Below are 21,070 nucleotides of genomic sequence, written 5' to 3'. Positions count from 1 at the left end.
AGATGGACTGGTTGGATCTCCTTGCAGTCCAAGGGACTCTCAAGAGTCTTCTCCAGCACCACAGTTCAAAAGCATCAATTCTTCGGTGCTCAGCTTTCTTTATGGTCCACCTCCCACATCCATACATGACTACTGGAAAAACCATAGCTTTGACTAGACGGACCTTTGTTGGCAAAGTAATGTCTCTGCTTTTTAAAATGCTGTCTAGGTTGGTCATAGCTTTTGTTCCAAGGAGTAAGCATCTTTTAATTTTATGGCTGCAGTCACCATCTGCAGTGATTTTGGAGCCCAGAAAAATAAAGTCTCTCACTGTTTCCATTGTTTCCCCGTCTTTTTGTCATGAAGTGATGGGACTGGATGCCGTGATCTTAGTTTTCTGAATGTTGAGTTTTAAGCCAACTTTTTGACTCTCCTCTTTCACTTTCTTCAAGAGGCTCTTTAGTTCTTCTTTGCTTTCTGCCATAAGGGTGGTGTCATCTGTATATCTGAGGTTATTGATATTTCTCCCAGCAATCTTGATTCTAGCTTATGCTTCATACAGGCACTTGTTAAATATTTGGCTGATGTTCTTGATATTCTCTCTTACTTTTAGTATCAGGTATTGGTCAGACAGTAAAGAATCTGCCTGCCGTGCAGAAGACTCGGGTTTGATCCCTGGATGGGGAAGATCCCCTGGAGAAGGAAATGGTAACACACTCCAGTATTCTTGCCTGGAGAATCCCATGGACAGAGGAGCCTGGTGAGCTACAGTCCATGGGATCACAAAAAGTCAGATACGACTGAGCTACTTTCATTTTTTTTATTACTGAAATGTAGGTTAAGCTCATCAGAAGAAGCTATGACCTGTGACCTTGGTAATAGATACAGTTTTTAATCTTGTGAGGCATCTAACAGGAAGCTTTATAGCAGTGGATGAACTTCATAAAAAATTAGGCATCTTTTATTGTCAGAGAATGTAGTGTCAAATAGCTGTCAGGTTTCTTTGATAATTGGTTTCAGGTTTGCATTCTCATCCATCCACATGCTATTTAGGCAATGTCTTTTCTTGGAAGAGTTATTATATTAGAATATTGCCTTTCCTTGGAAGATACTTAGAATATGTTATCTTTAACCATTTTATTTAAGAAAAAAAGACAAGTCAAGGGGCTTGTTTCAGTCCTTTGATAGTCCTTAAAGTATATCTGAATTTTCTAAGATTATTGTCAAACTCACTCTCATTCTTCACATTGTCATGAGTTTATTATCATATACCTACCTACACACGCACACACTCACACACACACACACACAGACCCACATGTATTTATTTTAGGACAACATTTATCATGTCAGGTGCTGGGCTGCATTTGTTATTCCTCCCAGCCTATGAGCCTTAGAAATCAAGAACTGAGAATAAATAGGCTTGGCTTTCTTGTACAAATGTAAAACAGTGAGTTATAGGCAGGGATTGACTCTGAGATTATTTGATGAGGTTTTCTCACGTTCACAGTTGCCTTTAAATGATTTATTCTTCTACTTATAACAGATTGGGAGAATTAATAAAAGTTCTCAATAGTGAGGAAAAAAAAACCATTGAAATATCTGAGCATATCAGAAACTAGCAGCTCTTTGGAGAACAGAATGGTGTCAGGAGAGAACAACATTTGATAAAAATTGGCAAAAATTGTAAAATACTTACTATGGTAGGATAAATAATATAATTAGAGATTTTTAAAGCTCAGACATACAGTAAAAGTGACACAAATTATTTGAGAACCTTGTTAGAGAATTACCAAGAAAGGGTTTTTAGTTTAAGTGATTTCCTATATTTTTCAGGGCTAAAAGTTTTCCAAAAGTTTCCCTTTGAAGAGTTGGGGAGAATGGGCAGGATTGAAGAGGAGGATGGGCAGGATTGAAGTGTATCTATGAGCACCTTAGTGGTTGACATCTTCAGATTAGAATTCCCTAAATATCTGAACTATTGCCAGCCATTATTGCAATTTTCTCAGTTTGCAGTCTGAGGTACACTTTGTGCTTCTGGAAACTTCGGGGAGAGGGTATGACTGTGTCATATTATTCATCTGCAAAGAGAAAAGTTATAATAGTAAAATGATCTTGGTTATTTTATGGTAGAATAGTGTAGACTTTTTTTTTTTTTTTTTTTTAGTTTTTCTGTGTGTCTCCTTTTTAAAGTAGCATTTATCACATTATTGTCTTACCACAATGTAATTTCACACTGAATTGTATGATTCTTTCATTGATGTCTGTCTTTTCTATTGGACTCTGTACTCAAGGATACTTTTCTGCTTCTTTCTGTGTCTGCAGAGCTTAGATGAGTGTCTGCATACAATATATGCTCTGTAAATTCTTATTGGATGCATGGAAGGACCTTTGAAGTATTTTTTTAGAGTAGGCTAGATAATAATCCATTTTTCAGCATTACTGACTGCGTTATTTTGTAAATGCTCAAAAAGCATTTGTAAGGAATGGAATTTTAATTTAACAGTCTGTAGCTTTTATTTATTTTTTTATCTTTTAAAATTATAACTCTTTGTACAAAGTAATTTCTTATATTCAAAATGGTTACATTTCTCATCAAAAATACCATATATTATTTTTTAATAGACTTTATTTTTTAGAAAAGTTTTAGGTTCACAAAAAGTTAACTTGAAAGTGTCGAGATTTATGGGGCTTCCCGAGTGGCACAGTGTCAAAGAATCTGCCTGCTAGTGCAGGAGACACAAGCGATGTGGGTTCAACCCTTGGGTCAGAAAGACTCCCTCAAGTAGGAAATGGCAACCCACTCCAGTCTTCTTGCCTGGAAGTTTCCATGGACAGAAGAGCCTGGTGGGCTGCACTGCATGGGGTCGAAAAGAGTCAGACATGACTGAGCACACATGCATAGAGATTTATATTATTTCTAAAACCTTTGACATATGCTTGATTTACAAAGTTGTGTTAGTTTCAGGTGTATAACAAAGTAAGTCAGTTATACAAATACGTATATCCACTCTTTTTTTTTAGATTGCTTTTTCATATAGACCATTACAGAGTATTGAGTAGAGTTCCCTGTGTTTAAAGTAGGAACTTGCTAGTTATCTATTTTATTTATTTTTAATTTAAATTTATTTATTTTAATTGGAGGCTAATTACCTTACAATATTGTATTGGTTTTGCCATACATTTTCTTTATAGTACAGTGTATATGTCAACCCCAGGGTTCCTATTTATCCTTCCCCTTGGTACCTTTGGTCACCATAAGTTTGTTTTCTATATCTGTAAGTCTATTTCAGATTCATATTATTTTAAAATGATACTTGGACTACATGAGACATTTAATCATATGCATTATATATAGCATATAAATTGATACGCTATTATGAAATTCCGAAAATTTACCTTTGTTTGGAGATATTGTTCCAGACATCTCTAGTTTTTAATGGACTATTAGAACACCATAAGGATAGTTTTTAAATTTTGAAACTTTTGTTTTGAAAATCTTTGATTTACTTGAATTTACTTACAATTACCACCACTTAGATATGTTGACTTCTTGTCTGGTTTCCCAATGGCTTGTTTTCCTTGAAGAAAATAACACATTAGACACTTGCATCTGTATTCGCAGATGAAGAAATTGAGGTGAAGTGATTTTTTATGATCACTTGCTAATAATTAATAGGACGTTACAATTATATTCTTCTACTTTGTTGTTGTTGCTGTTGCAAAGAAGAAAATAACCACTCATGTCGTAGTTTTTTTTTTGGTTCTCTGTGCAGAAGCATTATACTCAAATAGTTATACTGTCATTTCATTTTTAATACATAAGCTCTTTTATTTGTTTTTTCAAATGTGCAGGACATTAGTCAAAACTTCAGGAGAAAAGTTTAAAATGTGAATGACAGTTTTACAGACGAAAACTCCTAGTGTGTCATTATTAAGTAGTGATGTAGCGGTTGTTTTCTATATATTTTCATGTATTAATAAATAGAAACTTCTTTTTATCCCATATACAATAGATGTTCGTATATTACTTGAAGAAGCACTGGTAGAACTCATTGCAACTACAAATTATTTTTTAAATTTATTTTTTATTAAAGTATAGTTGATTTACAATGTTGCATTAGTTTCTGATATATGGCAAATGATTCAGTTATATTTGTGTATATATGTGTATTCAGCTTTCATATATATATGTACATAATAGATATATATGTATTCTTTTTCACACTTTTTCATTATAATTTATTATAAGATATTGAATATAGTTCCAGATGGAACTACAAATCTTAATCAGAACCTTGGTTTGAAAATAGTCTTTCTGATATAGATATGAGACATAATTGCCTTTAAAAATCATACTTTTGATCATATTAGGCCAACAGAATTTATAATTTTAAATTGCATTAAAGTTAAAATGAGTTTAAGAAATAGTATCAGAGTTCACAGGCTAGAGGGTTAATGCTGCTAATTTTGTAGTAATCTTCCTCTGAGGAGAACCCAAAGTCTGAAGGCTTGCAGTGGGGGTGGTGTTTATACACGTTAGGAACACAGCAACTCGGGGGGGTGGGGAAGACAGATGTTTCAAAGTTTAGGTCACTATCACTATTTACGTAATCAAGGACTGATTTTGCTCCACTTTACTCACCAAATTATTTTCACCTTATACATTGTATGCTTTTTTGTGTGTGAATTCTTTTAAGATCATTTTAGAAAAAGGGTTCAGTAGGTATCAGTTAATACTGGGGATTTTGGAACTAGATGAGCTATAAATAACTTAATGTTGTATAAATTATGCATTACCTAGGAACTGAATTTCTGATTCATATGGTGTACCTGTTATTTTCATCACTCCTCTTGTCTTTGTCTATTTCATTGCTATGTAGAGTTTTATTCCCATTACTCACCTGTGTCAACCCTGTTGGTTGCTGTGAATGCAGCAAATTTCCTCAAATGACACTTGAGTTTTGCTGTCCTGTTAACCTTGCATTAAGCCATTTAGATCTGATTTTTTTCTTCTTCTCTTGAATATAATGCTTGCTAAAATACAGCCTAGTTTCCAGGTCTTGAGTATGGTGTCTCCCTTCATGAGGCCTTTTCAAAGAGAAAACTGATAAATCTTTTTATAGACCTTCTTCATTGTTAATGTTTTATGAGGCATTTATACATTGCCTCAAGTCATATGGAATAGGACTCATGTCACTTATGACATATGACACCATATATTAATAAATTGAGCTTTTCTTCTGGATTTTAAAAGCTTTGAGGAAAGGCTCTTGTATTCTTTTATATCTCTCAAGGAGCCTAATGTTGCTCCTGTAATTAATTGAATGCCCAGTTTTTCCTTAGTATTATCCTCACAGAACATATAGCTTATTTAATGCTGATTTGAAAGAAATATTGGCTCCTACTGCAGCATGGACATATTAAGTACACACACGTACTTGACACACATACTTGACACGTACATGACACAGATCAGATCTTCATTATAGGAGAGGCATGCGTCATGTTAACTCCCCATTGTGTACCTGTCCTACCCCTAGTGGGAGACTTGACCACCTTTGTGCTCATAAAAATTAATTAATTCATAATCATTACCCACCCCACCCCACAGACAGTCAAGATTGCTTCCTGAGTTTTTTCCCTCTAGTTTAAGCTGATAGTAAGCATTAGAACCATCTCTAGAAGATTTTATATTAACGTTGGCAAGAAACAAACAATTGACATCAGGCATAAGTCTTATTTTGCGTTATGCTTTTGGCGCATTATTGCTGGAAAAGTTATGCTAATCCACACCATCTGCAGATACCAGATGTGCCATTGAGAGGTGCACAAGTTCCTTTCCAGAAAGCTGCTTGATGTCGAATGTCAATCATTCGTGTTAAAATGACGGCACCTATCATCAAAGGAGGGAGAATCACTACAATTCGTGTTTTTCTCTTTAGCATCACATACCAGTCTGGATGATGTTTAATGCTATGATAAATTCAGTGTGGCCAACAGGGGAAATGTAACAAATGCAATTGCTCAGTCCATCTTTTGTTCCTTTGCAAAATAGCTACAGAATCTGTTGAAGACTGTCTCATTGAGCACACATGTACAGTGGGTGTGGTTACATGTTGCTCACTGCCTTACATTTCTTAGCTTATGGGGTTTATTGTATTAAAAGAATTGCCTGGAAGGGTATCAGATGGTGCGAGGCACAGAGTAAGTTTTGTCATTGCATAGTTGCATATGCTTCTGGAATCCTCTCCCAAATATGATTCTTGAAAAGAAGCTTGTTCATTTAAAAACAGTAATAGGTTCTTCATTCATAATATTATGTCTTAAAAGATGTTGCCATCAATTTAGTGAAACTATGATTTTGTGTCTTTTGTTTTTGGGAAAGAGGCAGAGAGAGTAAGAAGCAGTAACAATCGCCTGGGTCTGGATATATCTTCATTTAGTGGTAATAAAATTATTTATGTTCTCTTTTCATATCTTTTCAATTTTTGGCAGCTACTGCTATACATTAAAAACATGTCAGGGTACAGTTTGGTTTGAACTCTTGAACATGTCAGGTACACTAAAATTCCTTTTATTTCTAGGATATTAATGAGTAACATTGTTTGCCAGCAGCTAGAACTTACTGTAAGCTTTCTTTGTGTAGGGGCTTCCTTGGTGGCTCAGCTGGTAAAGACTCTGCCTGCTATGCAGGAGACCTCGGTTCGATCCCTAGGTTGGGAAGATTCCCTAAAGAAGGGAATGGCTACCCACTCCAGTATTCTGGCCTGGAGTATTCCATGGACTGTATAGTCCATGGGGTCGCAGAGTCGGACACGACTGAGTGACTTTCACTTTCAGCTTTCACTCTTCCTTGTGTAGAGATTGTGTGGGAGCAAGTCTCATTCTCTCCTTTCTCTTGTCCTTGTTTTAAAGTTCCTGCAGCCACACTGCACTGTCGCATGAAGGGACTTTGTAGTCTGCACATCAGATAGTGTTCCTCATAGTTCACGTATTTTATAAACATGTTCCAGCCATTATATCAGAAAAAAAGTATACTTAGATTTAAATTTTCTTCCTTAGGGAAATTCCCCCTTCCTCCTCCTCCTCCTAAGTCGCTTCAGTCGTGTCCGACTCTGTGTGACCCCATAGACGGCAGCCCACCAGGCTCCCCCATCCCTGGGATTCTCCAGGCAAGAACACTGGAGTGGGTTGCCATTTCCTTCTCCAGTGCATGAAAGTGGAAAGTCAAAGTGAAGTCGCTCAGTCATGTCTGACTCTTAGCGACCCCATGGACTGCAGCCTACCAGGCACCTCAGTCCATGGGATTTTCCAGGCAAGAGTACTGAAGTGGGGTGCCATTGCCTTCTCCGAAGTCTGCCTCAGTGCTGTTCTTATTTAGGTTTTGCCAGGAAAGGAGACATATTTTTAAGTCTCCCTGGTGGCTCAGATGGTAAAGACTCTGCTTGCAACGCGGGAGATCTGGGTTCTATCCCTGGGTTGGGAAGATCCCCTGGAGAAGGAAATGACAACCCACTCCAGTATTCTTGCCTGGAGAATTCCATGGACAGAGGACTCTGGCGGGCTACAGTCCATGGAGTCTCACTGAGTCGGACATGACTGAGCGACTAACAGTAAGTACTGAAACAGTTTTTTAAGTTATAATTATTTCTACAAACTGTCTTGAATAAATATCTAGTCACTCTTTGGTCCTATAATTGGTATATGATGTTGTTCCCAAGTGTTGAGCAAATGTGAATTTATAAAGAAAAGGAAAGAAGAGCCAACTGAATTCAAAAATATGAGGTCCCTGGGGATGAGTAGGAGACCATGAGTGTTAAAAGTATTATACTGTTTTGCTTTTTTGATTAATAGTACCCATTGAAATCTCATCTCAGATAAATTCTACATTTTATTGTCTCAGCAATGATGAATAGAGCCTACAAAAAAACATGTTTTAAGCATTTTGACTGGATTTTGTGTCTGTCTTCTCTTGTTTCTTCTGCTGAGAGACTTGTTGCTTTACCCACCAAACCCTGGGCTCAACCCCTGGTGAATTTACCAGTGAATTATGTACTAGTCTTTGTAGAATGCTCTTTGTTCACTTCTCAGGAAAGAATTCTGTGCTTGTTCTATTCTGTACTCCCGGTCTCCTTCCTTCCCTTCCTCTCTCAGTGAACCGCTTACATGCTCTAATAATATCCTAACTTTTGTCTTTACCACCTGACTAAAGTCCTTGATGTGTTGAGAATTTCGTCTCTTCTGTTTTTTTTGTTGTTGTTGTTGTTACATGTTTCTTTGAATGTGTATTTGGCACATAATGGATGTCTATGTTTGTTGAATAAATGGATGGATGAATAATTTTATAATGTTTTTATTGAAATATAGTTGGTTAATAACTATACATTAGTTGTATGGCACAGTGATTCAGTTATGTATACATATATATATATATCTGTTCTTTTTCAGATTATTTTCCCTTATAGGTTACTGAAAAATATTGGGTATGGTTCTCTATGCTGTGTTGTAGGTCCTTGTTTGGTTACGGGTAGGCGTTCCCTTCTCCAGGGGATGTTCACTTCTCCAGGGGATCTTCGCAACCCAGGGATTGAACCCAGGTCTTCAGCATTGCAGGTGGATTCTTTACCATCTGAACCACCAGGGAAGCCTAAGAATACTGGAGTGGGTAGCCTCTCCCTTACCCACTGGATCTTCCTGATCCAGTAATTGAACGAGGGTCTCCTGCATTGCAGGTGGATCTTTATCAGCTGAGCTGCTAAGGAAGCCCGTTTGATATATAGTAGTGTGTATATGTTAATACCAAACTTCTAATTGAACCCCCCTCTCTTTCTCCTTTGTAAGAAAACAAACTTACACCATAAGTTTGTGTTCTATGTCTGTGAGTTTACTCCTATTTTGTGTTTAAGTTCATTTCTATATATATATTTTTAGATTTCATATATAAGTGATAGCACATGATATTTTTCTTTCTTTATTTGGCTTACTTGACTTAGTATGATAATCTCTAGGTCCATCCATATGGCTGCAAATGGCAGTTTTGGATTCTTTTTTATGGCTGAGTAATATTCCAATGTATAAATATACTACACCTTCTTTATCCATTCATCTGTCCATGTATATTTAGGTTGCTTCTGTGTCTTGGCTATTGTAAATAGAGCTTTAATGAACATTTGGGTGCATGGATCTTTTTGAATTATAGTTTTCTCCAAATATATGTCCTAGAGTGGGATTGCCAGGTCATGTGGTAACTCTATTTTTAGTTTTTTAAGGAGCATCACACTGTTCTCCATAGTGGCTCTACCAATTTACATTCCCACCAACAGTGTAGAAGGGTTCCTTTTTCTCCACACCCTATTCAGTGTTTATTATTTTTACAGTTTTTGGTAATAGCCATTCTGACTGGTATGAGGTGATCTCTCTTTGTAGTTTTGATGTGCCTTTCTCTAGCAAATTAGCAATATTGATCATCTTTTAATGTGCCCTTTGGCCTTAAGAATGTTATATTATTCTTATATGCAAAACTTTCATATATGGAAAACCATATTTGCCATCTGTATCTTCAGAGTTCAAGAGGGTATAAAACTGTGGACCATAAATTGCAATAAAATTATTATCTCTTTTAATTTCGAAAAATGTTATAGCCTAATGTGTTGTTCATTGATATTGCTAATATTAGACTTGAAATATTAATACATTGGTACGCATTTGAAAATTTTTTATAAAACCTTATTACCTTGTTTTTTAGTTATTTTAAACTTGATATATTGCTTCATATTAAAAAAGAACTTTGCTGATTGAAAAATCTTAGCAGCAAAAGCTACTGCTACACTTTTATACATTATACAAGCAGAATGTTGCATATAGTTTGAAAAACTACTTTTAATCCTAATGTCAGTAAATTATTTTTGTCTATAGCCCTGCAAAACTTAAAAAATGTATTTGTGGCAGAGAGACCTTTTACAATGTATTTGTGTACAGACTTTAAAGTACAAAGAAGATCACATATTGTTCTTTAACTGAGCATCACTTTTGAGTTGACCAAATTACCCAAAACATTTTAGGGTAGAAGTTGCCATTTGATGATCATCTCTGCAGATGATGCTCACATTGGAACTAGAAGGTCAACCATATGGAGAGGTTAAAAATAAAATCTGCTGGCCTTCAAAATCCTCTTATCAGCCACCTAACGGGGTCAGATGCTGACAATGATGCATCTGAGAGCAGTGAGTAAAGACAGATTGCAGAAGTTTCATAATTGTGAATTGTGTTCTCAATCTATTTAATTCTGCTTATCTTTGTTCCCAGTCTTGGTTTCTCTGAACTGTGCAAATCTCAGATGCAGCCCCAAAGGCCAGTAGTTTGTTACGTATTCATGCATGAAATAAAGTATTCTATGATATGTCAATTGAATATACTACCAAATCAGAAAACAAGTGTTTTCCCCAAAGTAAGTTCCTTCTAAATGTAACAAAAAAGAGCTACTTTGTCATTAAAGTGAATGAATATTCATTTTTAGAACAGACATTATGTTTGGATCGTGTAAACATATGTCTGTTAGTGAAAGTGTAAGTCACAAAAATAAAATTTTATCTAAAGATAATATCTGGAAAAAAGCAATAAATATACACACTTTAAAATACTTCTCTTTTATGTAAGCCTTTCCATCTTTGGTTTCAATGATTGTAATATTGTTTATTTCCTGCTATTAAAAGAAACTGGTGACCATGTTCATAATAGTGTTTCTCACAATAGCCAAGAGGTGGAAGCAACACAAGTGTCCATTAATGGATTAATGAATAAATAAAACATGAAATATACATACAGTAATATATTATTCAAGTGTAAGTTGAAATTATGACATGTATTATAAAATGAATGAACTGTTATGCTAGGTTTAAATATGTGAGTCACAGAAAAATAAATACTGCATTATATGAGATATTGAGATTTGTTAAGTTCATTGGTTTCCAGAGGCTGGAGAAATGGGAAATAGAGAATTGTGTAATGGATACAGAGTTTCAGATATGCATGATGAAAAAGTTTAGGCAGTTGAATATACCTAACCCTACTGATCTGTACAGTAAAATAGTTAATGCTACCATCTTAAAAATGGGATGATAAATTTTATATTATGTATATTACCATAATAAAAGCAGAGAAACTATATAGAACATACAATTTTATACCAAAGCTTATTTATTTTTAATCCTAATTGTTTCTACAGAATAAATGCCTAGGATTGGTCTTTGAGCCCCTAACAGGATTATGATACGCTACATGATTACAAATCAAATAGAAGTATACAATAGATATAGTAAATTATTATTTGTAGAATAATTTAAAGCTGACTAAAGTACTGAAATCACTATGTCCAAATATGTATTTAAAAGAGATTCCTTGGTTTTATAGTTATCAATTCATAATTTTGAAACATGAATTTATTCAAATATTTATTGAGTGTTTATTATAATGCCAGAGACTAAGCTGGACTCAGATATACAGTGTTAGTAAGTCTGGTCCTCAAGGAGTGTAAAGTCAATTGCAGTGGAGTAGAGGGAGAGTTTACAAATAAACAGAAAATTACAGTAAAGTGAAGATTATGAAAGGAGTAAATAAAGAGTGAAGTGGGAAAAGGTAGGAAGTTTTGGGATTCCAGAGTTTCTGTTCTGGGGCTTCAGGGGAAACTTTATGGAAGAAGCAATAGTTCAGTTCAGTGAGAACTGGAAGTTAATTAGGTGAAATGGTTGGAGGAGAAATTGGAGTGCACAGTAAGGGCATAGGCCTTGTGGGCTGAGAAAGCATCTTCCTGTTTTCCTGGGATAGTCTTTTAGTCCTGGAGTCCTATTTGGATTGTTCCTTTTCACTCTCCCAAGTCCAGTTTCAGTGGTCTGCCTGCAGGTCTTAGGGAACCTGGCATCCTAACTGGGAGGAGTTTACTTTGCTTGAAACATTAAGTTTCGTGGTGGGGATAGAAGAGACACCTTAGAAGTTATGTAGTGAAGATATCTGTCACCTTTTACATGATTCTCATGACATTGAGGAACCACACAAGATTTTCATAGAGGAGAAGAATATAAAAAGAGATGTATTTACTTTAGAGACTTAAGTCTGGCTGCGTTGATGAGAAGAGATCAGAATGGAACAAGAGGCACGGCCGTCCCTTACTAAGTACAGTACCATGGGCTAGTAACTGGCACTGGTGGTGGGCATGGGCATAGAGAAGAGAGAATGAATCCCAGAGCTATTCAACAGCTGGCTTCCGCAAGGGTTAGGGGCACTGCATGTGATTTTGTGTGCTTGTGTGTGTGTGGGTGCTGGCTTCCGCAAGGGTTAGGGGCACTGCATGTGATTTTGTGTGCTTGTGTGTGTGTGGGTGCTGGCTTCCGCAAGGGTTAGGGGCACTGCATGTGATTTTGTGTGCTTGTGTGTGTGTGGGTGCTGGCTTCCGCAAGGGTTAGGGGCACTGCATGTGATTTTGTGTGCTTGTGTGTGTGTGGGTGCTGGCTTCCGCAAGGGTTAGGGGCACTGCATGTGATTTTGTGTGCTTGTGTGTGTGTGGGTGCTGGCTTCCACAAGGGTTAGGGGCACTGCATGTGATTTTGTGTGCTTGTGTGTGTGTGGGTGCTGGCTTCCGCAAGGGTTAGGGGCACTGCATGTGATTTTGTGTGCTTGTGTGTGTGTGGGTGCTGGCTTCCGCAAGGGTTAGGGGCACTGCATGTGATTTTGTGTGCTTGTGTGTGTGTGGGTGCTGGCTTCCGCAAGGGTTAGGGGCACTGCATGTGATTTTGTGTGCTTGTGTGTGTGTGGGTGTGCTGTATGGCAGGGTGGGGAGGGAAAAGCAGAAATGGCATAATGTCTTGGAGTACTGAGTGATGGAACAGTTCACCGTGGTAAGGACATAAAAGGAAGGGGAAGTTTTGGGAAACCACGTGCATTTCACCGTGGTCGTGAAGGGGAGAAATAAGCCTAGTGAGAGTCCATGGATTGGACTAGAGAAGTCTAAAATGTGGAACTAGAGGACAAAATTAAAAAATTAACGAAGGATGAACAGCCCAGAACCAAACCTAACCAAACAAACAACAACAGCAATAATGAAAACCCCCGAAACAAACAAATGGCTGAATTGTCAGGAGTGGGTCAGAGAGCAAGGAGGAAAACCTAGTATATCATTTGATGATACCCAGGAGCAAGGTGTTTTTCGAATGAGGCCAGGTCAGTGGGCATGTCAGGGAAGAATTTGGCAGGGGGTGATGGTTCTGGACGGAGTTCTTTGTGAAGACGTTTTAGGAGTCCTGTGGGGCCCAGGCCAAACTGAAAGGAGTTGCGGAGATAGATCAGAAGTGGAGGCTAAACAAAAAAAGAAGAAATTGAGGCTGTGAGTGAAGACAACTGTTTTAGTAATTTTCACTAAAAGAGGAGGAGAATAGCATAGGAAGAATTATACTGGAGAGGATGTAATAATGCAATTTTATATTTATTAAATGCTTTATGTGGTAAAATGAACATAAATTTACCACTTAAATCATTTTCAAGTGTAGAATTTAGTGTTATTAAGTACATTCATGATGTTGAATGTACCACTAATTCCAGAACTTTTTCATCACCCTAAACAGAATCTCCACTCATTAATTAAGCAGTAACTCTCTGTTCCCGCCTCCCTATTTCTAATTTTTGGTCTCTGTGAATTTACCTATTCTAGGTATTTCATAAAAGTGGAAGCATAAGATGTTCTTGAGTGTCTGGTTTATTTCACTTAGCATATGTGTTTTAAAGGCTTGTCTAGGTTGTCCCATGTATCAGAACTTCATTCCAGTTTATAGTTGAATGATGCCCCATTATAATATATGTATATATATGCCACAGTTTGGTTATACACTTGTCCATGGACACTTGGGTTGTTTCTCCCTTGTGGCTGTTGTAAGTAATACTGCTGTGAGCATGGATGTACAGGTATCTGAGTTACTGTTCTTTTGGGTATATGCCTAGGAGTGGAATTCTGGGTCATAAGGTAATTCTGTGTTTAACTTTATGAAGAGCTGCCTAACAGTTTTCCACAGTGACTGCAGCATTTTACATTTTCACCAGCCATGTGTCAAGGTTCCAGTTTTTCCACAGTATTGCAAGCACTTGTTACTTTCTATTTTGCATATGACTCCTGGAAATTAATAATCATAATTCATCCTATCACCCTGGCTTTGTGAACCTTCCCCTGCAAAAAAAAAAAAAAAAAATCTGTGAAGCATTATCTCTGTGTTATACACGTGAAAACTTAGATTTCAGAAAGTTCAGAAGTTTGCCTAAGATATTTGCATTACTTCTATTAGAATAAAAATCTTTACAGCTATAAGTACAATATACATATCATATTCAGGATTGTTTTTTATTTTTCCTCTCCATGAACATCAGCTATAACTTGAAGCTGAAATGTGTGTGATTACAAAGCAGTTAGTCTGTGCAAGATACATGAAGCTTTTATTGTATATATTACCAAGCAATGAAATATATATGATGAAACTATTAAACCTGTAGCAAGTAAATCTTAATAATATGTAAAATAACTTCACGAATTCAATTGGAGAATGAAGAGCTTCCACTTTGTGTGGTCTTCAAACTCTCTTGAACAACACACCATTGGTGAAAACAAATTGAATCACATATTCTACATAGCTATATTAATAAATGCATATATTATAAATTAAAAACTATACATATTTTATAAAGATAGGAATAAAGTTAATATGAAATTATTTAATAAGAACATATTCTTTACTACATTTTCTACACTGGTTTTTCTTGCATATTTCTGGGTTATACATAAGGTTCTCCCTTACATGTGTGTATTACTGATTAAAAAGTGGCTAACAGCCATTTTGTATGATATGTTCAGGCACTTTTAAAAACAAACATTTAAAAGTCTCTTGTACGGGAAGGATATTACTTACATCAATTCACAAATGCATATTGGTTATGTATTATGTACAAAATATTTTTGAAAATGTCATGATCTGCTTTGCTATCCTCAAAATATTCAGTACAGCAATGAAGGCTGTTTTTCTAAATCAGTAACCTCTTATAAAATCTAATTTTAACTTAATACATAGCTAAAGTTTCAAAAGCTTGTCCTTGAGGAAATGCCTCTAATTATAAGAGAAAAATAGTATAAGCAACATCAAATTTACTTGTGAAGCAATATTTTGCCTTCATTTTAACTTGTATGTAAATTATTTTTGAAAACGTGAACAAGTGATAATTTAAGTCATGTAGTCATTTGTGCTGATGCTTTGACATTTTGAAGAAAAACACAAATACAGAAAATCTAATAAAATGCTAAGGGGAACTAGCAAATGACTCTTTGTTATCTCTGGAAAACAACATCTAAATACATATATTGTTTTTCATAGCCTAAATTTACTTGATTGTGTTTTTGTTTTGATTGCTTTGGTATATTGATTTGCTCCAAGGCAGCTATCAAATAGAAATATTCCAAAAGGAAGGAAATAAAAGGAAGATACTTGGTGTGGAGACAGTATTTTTTGAGTCAGGTCAGTCGGATGTTTTCCTTATGGTTATAGTAATTATTTAAGAAGATTTGAAATGTATTTTTGTGGTTACATTTTAAGTATATTTTAAAGTTTTTTCCTGAATAGTGTGTTTTTGTTTCTTTGTTTGAATTTCCTCACCTGAAACAGTGTCAGAATCAAATTTTCAATGTCAGAATGTGTAAACTTTTTCCCTCAGCGGCTCCTGAAAATCTAATAGCTAAATAGAGGTGACTGAATAGCTAAATTCCTGAGACTGATGAGTGAGAATAAAAACATCATGGAAACAGTTTATCGGTGAATATTGGTATTATTTAGAAGCTAAGTCATGTCCTACTCTCTGCGACACCATCAACTGTAGCCCGCCAGGCTCCTCCGCCCCTGGCGGATTTCCCAGGCAAGAATACTGGACTGGGTTACCATTTCCTTCTCCAGAAGATCTTTCTGACTCAGGGATCGAACCCACATTTCCTGCATTGGCAGGTGAATTCTACATCAGTAAGCCCAGGGGAGCCCATCAGTGAATAAAACTACTGTTATATTAGGTCTGGGATAAGCAAAAGATGACAGTTTTCTGTTTGTGCAGAAGAGTGAAGATCACACTTTCTAAGTGTGTTTCCTATATTTTATGTACCTTATTCAACCTTATTTTACCACGATTAGTAGATGGTAATTTGGACCAAGAGCTTTACTGTCTCATGCGTACTGCTTTGATTGTTATCATCTCTTTTGGAAAATAGGTTAATTTATGTTATACACAAGGACTCAGACCTAGAAACAAACATTTGGCAAATAAGTCAGGTAAGAGTGTTCATGACTCTTTGAAATGATGATACCGATGATGCTGATAAGAGTAGCTAACATTTATTAAGGATTGACTGGACCTTGCTTTGCTAAGCACTTTGCATGTATTATCTCATTTAGCCCTTAGAATTTTGCATATGTTAATGATCTCACTACACCCTGAGCTACATACTCTCTCTTCTTTTATAGATGAGGAAGCTGAGACATGGTGAGGACAAATCACTTGTTCAAGGTCACCTATTTAACGACAGAATCAACATGAGAACTTGGGCTTTCTGACTGCAGAGCCTGAGTCAACTATACTTTGTTTCCTGTGATTCTGGCAACATTTTTTGGCAGATGGTAATCACAGAAGTTGCTTAAAGTCACAACTTTTATGTACTCTTTTTTTTTTTTTCTAAAGCCAAATTTTGTAGCTTTTATTCCCCCCAAATTATATTATCACTTTCGTAGCTTTGAAGAGGAAGGTGTGAAAATTCGAAATGTTATCTATTCTCATATAATTTCTTACTTTGCACAGAGAGCATACCGTACTCAGATCTAAATGTCATTACCGATTGTTTCTCACACTTAACGGAAGGGAAAGTATATGCTCAGTTTTGAGGAGAGGCTCCCTTGTAGGAGTGCGACAGTCCTCAGCAAAGTTCTGGCACTTGTGTTTGGCAAAACATCCTGGGCAGATGAGTGAATCATATGGCAGGAGTACTGCTACTCGAAAAGGTGCATTAATATGAATATTAGCACCTTGAAGTGTTTGTGAAATAACCTTAATGGAAGGACTAGAATATTGACAAAACATTTTTTTAAAAATTACACTTCATTTACTGGTTAAAGATATAGACAAAGAGTAATATATTGCAGAAGTCTGTGATGATTCAATTCCAAGTTGTATGTGATGTCTGTAATTATATTTTAGAGGAATATTAAGTAATATGGATGTGATATCTGATTCTTAAACATCATCACTACACTGAATTCTAAATACAATCCATCTATAACCATATTTAAACAACAGATATTACTATGTGGAAAGCAATGACTTAGATGTAATAAGAAAAATTGGAAATTTCCAATGTAACTGATTTCAAAATAATTTTTATCATTTCTTCAGGGAATATTAAGGCAAATGAAAGGGATTTTTTAATAAGGTATATAGTTCAGATGCAGTTTTCCTCTTCAGAATTCAATTATTGCCACAGTCTATGAAAGACAAACATTTGTGGACTATGGCAGCAATCTGTTGGGTGTTTCAATCTATTTTGAGCTGAAATTGATTAGCACTTTATGAAAAGTGTACAGAAAATTGCCATGCTTATCAAGGCAAATCAAGCCATAATTCTGCCTTTTTTTTTTTGTACACCTGCAGCTATGAATATTTTTTGGTGGATACATTGAGATGTACTCAAGAATATACATATTGGACTGCATATCATGCAATTTATTCTGATCTTACTGACAGTTTGCAAACAAAAACTCAAAACAAGATGCAACTGTGTACAGCTCCCGAACTGTAGGTTGTGATTTTGGCAGCAATGAATGCGCGAGGAAAGCGGCTGCAGCTGAAGAGGAGGTGTGCTTTTTGCTCATCTTACTGTGAAATATAATCTGGGCAGTTGTTTAATGGATTTTATGAAATATGGAGGAAATCTAAAGGGTTTTACCTGATTGCCTTTTTTTTGTTTCACCTGGAAATAATGAAAAGTTAAAATATTTCACTGTTGATGACTGTAATGACAGGAGTTCCTCATATTCAAAGAAAGTTAAGAGTGAGGAAATGGAGTGAGCAACAATGATGAGCTTCATATTTTGAGAAGAAGAGCCCTCTTGGTTGGTAATACCTTCAAAGAAAAACAGGTATCAGGCCAAAAGAAAAGGAGGGACACCATGAACTACATTGAATTCTGTTAGATAGAGAGCGCCACCTGGGAAGCCCATATAGTTTTTTTAATCATATGGACTTTCCAACATTATCATATGGATTTTCAACATCTAGTCTGAAGGCAATGGCAAGCCACTCCAGTACTCTTGCCTATAAAATCCCATGGATGGAGGAGCCTGGTAGGCTGCAGTCCATGGGGTCCTACAAGTCGGACGCGACTGAGTGACTTCACTTTCACTTTTCACTTTCACACAATGGAGAAGGCAATGGCAACCCACTCCAATGTTCTTGCCTGGAGAATCCCAGGGATGGGGGAGCCTGGTGGGCTACCGTCTATGGGGTTGCACAGAGTCAGACACGACTGAAGTGACTTAGCGGCAGCAGCAGCAGTCTCTAAGGGGTTGGGTGTTTAGATGTTTCCAGTGTTTTTGTAATTAATGATAATAATTTTTGTCATCATCAACATTAACACAATATAAAATTCACATAATACTTGGTTTTGGCATCCGTTACCTCTCTCTAGTTTCAAAGTATTGTCATCACTTCAAAGTAAGACCCCTTAGCCAGTAAAAGGTATTTTTCTATCAGCCTCAGCCTACCTTCCCATCATTGTTTCCAGTTCCCTCAAAATTAAACTCAGGTCTTATCGGGACCCAAACCAGAGTTGTAAATTCCTGCCCTATCACCTTTGTTAACTGCATTCACTTTTCAATTTCTCTTCATTTTTTTCAAGCCCAAGTCAGTTGTCATCTCCTTTGTGAAACTTCTCTGATCGACTAAGCTTATTAAATTGTCTCTCTCTTATGAAAGCTCTTGGCACACATATCTGTACAGTTTATTTGGCCCATTTTTTCATCTTAGCCAATAATGCCTGTTTAGTAGCATGTGTTGCCCATAAATTATATTGAAAACAATGTCTTGTTTTGCTAGAGTGGTATCTTGGTATCTTATCTATTGTGTATCCTCTGATGATTATCTTAGTACATGGCGCAACAGAAGTGCACAGTAAATTCTTGTCAAAATGAATTAAAATTTAGTTTTGTTCCTTTACAGATCTTAGCATATTGCTTAGCACATAGTAGAACACCAACAAATATTTGCTGATTGATTTTAACATATTTGTGCCTTTATCTAATTCTCTGTCTTGAGGTTACAAGTCCTGAATAACTAACAGATTTATAATAAAAGTATGTACTCTTATTTATGTGACCTTATTTAAGAGATTCGTATTCCTTTTTAGGGGCTTCCAGGTGACTCCATGGTAAATAATGCAGGCAATGTAGGAGACACAGGTTAGATCCCTGGGTCAGGAAGATCCCCTGGAGAAGGAAATGGGAACCCACTCCAGTATTCTTGCTGGAAAATGCCATGGACAGAGGAGCTTGGCGGGCTATAGTAGGTGGGGTTGCAAAGAGTTAGACACGACTGAGCATGCACGCACATTCCTTTTTAGATATTTCCTTCTTTCTTTCCTTTCTTCCTTCCTTTGAGTTTGGCCTTAATCCTTCTATGTGTGATGTTTATTTGCACATGGCAAATTCCAAATGTGGGATTCTGAAATGTAGGATTATGTTTTTGCTTTTGTTTTCATATTGGTACTGATGGCTAATAACTTTGGAGAGCTTGTGGGTGACTTGTGGGTCCTTTTTGGCTATTTTATCTGATATCTCAATTCATTTTACAAGAGTAATAAATTATATGATTCTTTGTTAATGTATTTGCTTTGCACTTGTGTCCATATCAATTAGCTTCCATAAGTTGAGTGCATGTTTCCATAGGAACTAGAAATAATAAATTGGTATTACTATGCTGAGTTTCATTGTTCTATGAAAACCTTTGCAAAACAAGAGAATGTGAATCTATGTGCTAAGTAAGCTATCTGTTTTACTTTTAAAAATGATGCACACTTTTGAAAAGCTCAACTGTACTCCAAGAAAATGTCTTTTTCTTTATTACTTCTGAGGAAAAAAATTGTACTAAGAACTGATGATGTTTCATCTCCTTTTCCCCCTCTTCTATGATTCCATGAAAAAACAAAAGGAAAAAAATGCAGTGAAGATCATATTCAGAGCTAGATCTCTCAAAGTGTACCTGCATGTATTAATATTTCTGATAGACTTGTTTTACAGAATAAGGGCCACCATAGTTTTTATTGTTCTTCAGTTCAGTTCAGTTCAGTCGCTCAGTTGTGTCTGGCTCTTTGCGACCCCATGAACTGCAGCACACCAGGCCTCCCTGTCCATCAGTAACTCCTGGAGTTCACCGAAACCCATGTCTATTGAGTCGGTGATGCCATCCAACCATCTCATCCTCTGTCGTCCCCTTCTCCTCCTGCCCTCAATCTTTCCCAGCATCAGGGTCTTTTCAAATGAGTCAGCTCTTCGCATCAGGTGGCCAGAGTATTGGAGTTTCAGCTTCAGCTTCAGTCCTTCCAATGAATATTCAGGACTGATTTCCTTCAGGATGGACTGGTTGGATCTCTATGCAGTCCAAGGGACTCTCAAGAATCTTCTCCAACACCATAGTTCAAAAGCATCAGTTCTTTGGCTCTAAGCTTTCTTTATAGTCCAACTCTCACAATCCATATGTGACTACTGGAAAAACCATAGCCTTGACTAGACGAACCTTTGTTGACAAAGTAATATTTCTGTTTTTTAATATGCTGTCTAGGTTGGTCATAACTTTTCTTCAAAGGAGTAAACATCTTTTAATTTCATGGCTGCAATCATCATCTGCAGTGATTTTGGAGCCCCCAAAACTAAAATCAGCCACCGTTTCCACTGTTTCCCCATCTATTTCCCATGAAGTGATGGGACTAGATGCCATGATCTTCGTTTTCTGAATGTTGAGTTTTAAGCCAACTTTT

At 36.5% G+C, this 21,070-nt stretch overlaps 1 protein-coding gene across 1 annotated transcript in view; it reads left to right on the top strand.

Moving 5' to 3' along the window:
• The window catches only part of PRKD1 (protein kinase D1), a 352,693-nt gene that overhangs the window by 36,856 nt on the left and 294,767 nt on the right, over positions 1 to 21,070 (top strand). The gene's annotated exons all lie outside the window — the stretch shown is intronic.

The sequence above is a fragment of the Bison bison genome, unplaced genomic scaffold, assembly GCF_000754665.1.
Source record: "Bison bison bison isolate TAMUID 2011002044 unplaced genomic scaffold, Bison_UMD1.0 scf7180017864181, whole genome shotgun sequence".
Lineage (NCBI taxonomy): Eukaryota > Metazoa > Chordata > Mammalia > Artiodactyla > Bovidae > Bison > Bison bison.
The sequence above is the reverse complement of the archived record's forward strand: the minus strand, read 5'-3'. Positions and strand labels throughout refer to the sequence as shown.